General features: G+C 43.0%; 1 long non-coding RNA gene across 3 annotated transcripts; it reads left to right on the top strand.

Moving 5' to 3' along the window:
- The first annotated feature begins 726 nt into the window (after positions 1 to 726).
- On the top strand, positions 727 to 3,599 carry LOC136514247 (uncharacterized). 3 transcript variants are annotated; one of them, XR_010773582.1, is made up of 3 exons: positions 727 to 1,322; positions 1,409 to 1,552; positions 3,423 to 3,599. It is a non-coding gene; the product is annotated as an uncharacterized lncRNA (long non-coding RNA). The 3 variants fall into 3 exon arrangements; XR_010773583.1 differs by lacking the exon at positions 3,423 to 3,599 and adding an exon at positions 2,372 to 2,670; XR_010773581.1 differs by lacking the exon at positions 3,423 to 3,599 and adding an exon at positions 2,225 to 2,670.
- Positions 3,600 to 4,880: the final 1,281 nt, after the last annotated feature.

The raw sequence follows: 4,880 nt of genomic DNA, 5'->3' as shown, positions 1-4,880 counted from the left end.
CTAAATCAATAATAAGCAAAATATATATATATATGAAATCGAGAGGAGGTACCTTAGGAGAGGGCGGCCTTGACGCGCCGGCGTTCGTGGCGCGGCCGGCGTGGGCGCTACGCGGCGGGAGTGGCCGGGCACGGCGTGGCTGGGCGGGCGCTGCGTGGCAGCTGGTGGCGCTGGCGGCAGGCGGGCAGGCAGGGTGCGTGCGGGCGGGCGGCCGGCCACGCGATATTTATTCGGCTCTGCCGCACCATGGATCAGGGCGCGACACTGCCGCGCCAAGATCGGTGGCGCGGCAAGAGCTGCCACGTCAACGGTCACCGAAACCGGTCGTCGCCACGTCAGACCTCTGCCGCGCCACCATGCATGGCGCGGCACAGGCATTTGGCCGCGCCAGGGCAATAGACGCGGCCAAAAGTATTAGTTTAAAAAAAACTTACAGTGTTAGATTTAAAATGAGTTATCAAAAAATATTAAAATTAAAAACAAAATTCACGAGAGGATATATACAGATCAAAGAAGCAAGCAACGAGGTCATATGCTTTAATCATAACGATGATATAGACAGAGTCGGCTAGCTGTTCTAGCACAGAGCAACCCATCAATTCTGTTTTCCTTTCCAATCTATCTGTGATATATGCCGTGCAAGCCAAGGACTCCATATCCATCACGTCATGCCCGTCCATAAATAGCAATCTCTGCTTCATGTATCCAACCATTGAAAATCTGAGTTCAATCCTTCAAAAATTAAGGCGCAGCCCTACTGCTCTCGTCGCCTCTCCATCTGCCATGCCGAACTGCAAGTTGATTCTTCCCTTGAGCCACGCTCGCCGAAGCTGCGGATTCGAGCGCCACCATGATGAGAAAGATCAAGCCGTTGCCTTCCAGTTCATCTCCGGCAGGGCAGGCCGTACGTCGTTCCCGTTGCTGTCGCTTACTTGCTGGCATCAAGAATGCACGAGCCTTCCAGGAGAGTTCATCGTCTTCTTCGTGTTCAAAAGAGCCAGGCAACGTTGTCGATCTCCTGAGTCCTGTCTCTTCTTTTTCCTACCTCTGCCTTTCGCCGATCTAGTATCGCCTGCTGCAGGAGGCATGCTGCTGCTATGTACCTGCGGCTTCCGTGAAGAGGCTCAGGTCGTCCAGAAGTCCATGGAGGCAAATCACAGCCAGAGGCGGCCACGTGAAGCACTTGCTGCTAACTTCGTTCTCCTCGTCGTCCGGTCAAGCGGCCAAGCCAGGCGGCACCTGCACGTAGGAGCAAATCCACCAGCGCCATGCGCCTGAAAAACAAGAAGTAATCATCGGCGATTCAACCAGAAACCACCAACGTGAGCCCCTGTCACCTTGCCTTTCAGTTTATCCTTTCCTTTCTAATCAATTCTCTATTCCTTGCTTTGTCTTAAAACATCTCCAGCACCTTTGGTTAGATTTACCACCGTGATGCAAGAGTTCCTGGCTGCTTGTCTGTCTTGAGGCCAAGCATGCTCGCTCCAAGCTAATCCTGCATCTATCATCTGTTTCTCGCCATGACCAGAGCAAGCTACGGATGACATGCATGGTAATCTTGTCAACTTCCTCCACCGTTCGTCTATTTCATCAACTATAGCTACATGTTTTGTTGTTCATCAAACTAGCTATGTGTTTTGCCTGGTGAAACTTCCGTTCAAACATATCAGTACTAAAATTCTCTACCAGATATCCTATCACACGTACATGTTTTTGCCTAGTGTATATATCTTCTTTCACCTATGGATGATTAATAATCATAGGTTGGATTCGTGATTACGTGGCGATGTTCATCATGCTAAATGTTTCTGAGTTTATAATTTTAATATTAAATTGTTTAGTGTTAATGCAAACTAGTTTTTCAATTTAAAAGGAACTTTGGACCATAACGATTGCTAACTAGATTAATGGAAATATGAATACGTTTTTAATTCATATTTTGCTTAGCTTAAGCATGTTACAGACACAACATAACTGGTTCAGTAGCTTTCACATATACTTTTTCTTTTGCGAAGATAAAGTTAAACTTGATTAAATTATATGGCATTGTTTATTAAAAAAAATATGAGTAGTTCCAACTCGGTTTTTGAATTAAACTATGTTTTGACTAATCTGATCTTAATAACTTTTACAGACTTTTGCTCAATTAAAATCAAGCATGTAGGCTTTTCTTTTCTTTTATAATATATAAAACTCCTAATAGCTGTTTTATTTTTAACCGTAGACTCGTTCTCGGCGTTTTGTTGCACTCCCGCGACCGTAGCAGCGAGCTCTCTTTTAGTATGTTGCTTACCCTTGTGTGGTGTACTGTTCTTAGTTGCTTTTATTGTTGTTTGTATGTTTGTCTATGCATGGTGCTTGCTATGAGTAGAACGAAAACCATTTGTAAGCGCCGAAGATCAGAAGGTGATGACCAGAAGCAGAAGTATGAGGGAGTTTGAGCAAGTGTATAAGACAAGTATAGCATGGGATTATCCTTGTTGTTCTAAATCATTTAATTCATACTATATATGTCTACCTTGACTATCACTAAGGATTTACTAGTACTTTGTTATCTGGTACCTTGATTCCTATGGGTTTATGTATTTGGGTAGTATATTGCTAGTGCTTAAACAATAACCATGATCTTGTGACTTGACTAACGGTATATACAATAAACACTAAAAGATGCTTTTTAAGAACAAGGAACAAGGGGGCTAGAGCATAGTTTTTTGTGATGCTCTAGATTCCTCTCCTTAAGGACTTCTCTGTAAGCGCTCATCCGGGACTTATAGTACAACCATGAGTGCTATATGGCTCTGGCTTTAGTCAAGGATGAGGACATTTTCTAGCTTTTTAGTGGTTACACGAAAGGGCGCAAAAGGGGCTTGACGAGCTGAGTATAGTGCGGCCTCTGTTTCTAAGAGTACTTCTGCGTGAGTGTGCCTTCCGAAAGGGGGCTCTATATTTCCTTGCCAATTGGAAACCTAGCGGCCCTAATTTGTTAGACGAACCTTTGAAAGGTTTTATAGTAAATCCTGTCGACCTTCCTTGGTAGTGGGTCAAGAGGCTGATCACCTCGGGCGAAAGGGTAAATCATGGTTCATGGTGAAAGTGTACAACATTTGCAGAGTATAAAACTTGTATATCAGCCGTGATCACGGTCACGAGCGGCCTTGGACCTTTATGGAATAGATGATTATTAATGATAATTATGTTTATGCTATTCATTATTCATGTTTACTTGATCATGTGTTTTATGGGGCTTATGCTAAACTTGTTGCTACTCAATTGCTTAAAATTGTGACTCACTAAAACCTAATCGTAGTAAACCAGTGTCAACCTTTTGAGCCTCATGAACCCCATATTATATTTGTTGAGTACAACATGTACTTACCCTTGCTTTACATTCAAAATTTGGAAAAATCTTGGATGGGTACCAGATGTTGGAGCAAGTGAGTTTTCTGAGAAGTATTAGGCGTATGTACCCCAGTCGACCGTTCCTGTGGTGTTTGGAGGCTTCGCTTGAAGATTAAAATTTATGATTCCGCTACTTTGATGTAAGCTTTGTCTTTATGTAAGTAATAATATCATATTATTATTTGTTAAGTAATAAAGCATTGTCTTTTGATACTATTGTAATTTATCGCTATATGTGTGATTTGACTTTCTGGGCACACATATAGTGTACATCTGGTTTTGTTCTTAAAATCGGGTGTAACATAAATTCACATCAAACAAACAATGTAGATAGGTAACATTATAGCCCATTGCCCATTCCTGACCTATCTATCTTATTGCTCTCACATAGCATCGGAAGTTCACACTAATTTGTTACGGCCCATTGTTGTATGCCTCTTCCCCTTGATGTTATGACCTCAAATCTTGATGAGCTAACGAGGGCACAGACAAAAAGGGCCGTGGAGGCTGGAGATCACTAAAGGCCCCTCGATTGCTTGCTCCATGGACATCTTTTTGGTGAATCTTTGTGTAAAATGTCCTTGTAGACAAGATTCGTCACTCTGTGAAACTCGCACATGTGTTCTCAGACCTGAAAGTGCATCTAGCCCTTTAGTGGATTTTGGATGATTGAATGACAACACGATTAAAGATCTAACATATTTGCTAACTGTTGGATAGGAAATTGGTTATCTCACAGGTACTTGAATGTAACACCCTCGGTGTTACACCCTAAATCATTTACTAAAACATGTCATGAGCATGATGTTTATATGTTAGTGCATGTGATAAAGTATGTCGATCAATTTCTTGTAACCTAAAAAGACTAATAAAAATGTTAAACGAAAGTTGATTCAATAGCTCATGTATATCAAGTAGGATTTAAAACTAATTTTTATTGAACAAAAATGATATATAACATATATGTGGCGCTTAAATAAAGTTTGGAATTTCAACTTTTTAGATGACAGTGAAATACTTGCCGTTGAAAAATGACATTACTAGTTAATATTTCCAAGTTCAGCTCAAAAACTTAGAAAATTTCCAAGTTTGTCAACAGCTAGACATTGCTATGTTTAGTAAATTATTTTGAGAGATTGGGTTAAGGGGTGGTGTAGTGTTATAGCTCGATTTGGTAGTCCCATATGCCATCTTATGCATGGTGAAGATGGTTTAGGTCTAGAAGCAACCGTTTAGTTTTTATAAGTGCTTTAAAATTCATGCACGGCACGTTCTCGGGCTGGCTCGCCGGGTGGACGCGGTCACCAGGCTCGGGCGCTCGGCGTCATCAGCCTAGTTGCGCGTGTGGCCTAGCCGTGGCTCGACCGCCGCTCGCCTTGTCCTCGCACGCACGTGGGTTGTCCCGGCTGCCTCGCGCCATCGCCTCGCCTTAATGGCGCTGCGGCCGCGCATGCCGTGCCCCCACCTGCCTCTGCGTGCGT

The sequence above is a fragment of the Miscanthus floridulus genome, chromosome 16 (assembly GCF_019320115.1).
Source record: "Miscanthus floridulus cultivar M001 chromosome 16, ASM1932011v1, whole genome shotgun sequence".
Lineage (NCBI taxonomy): Eukaryota > Viridiplantae > Streptophyta > Magnoliopsida > Poales > Poaceae > Miscanthus > Miscanthus floridulus.
This window is presented reverse-complemented; position numbering and strand designations above follow the sequence as displayed.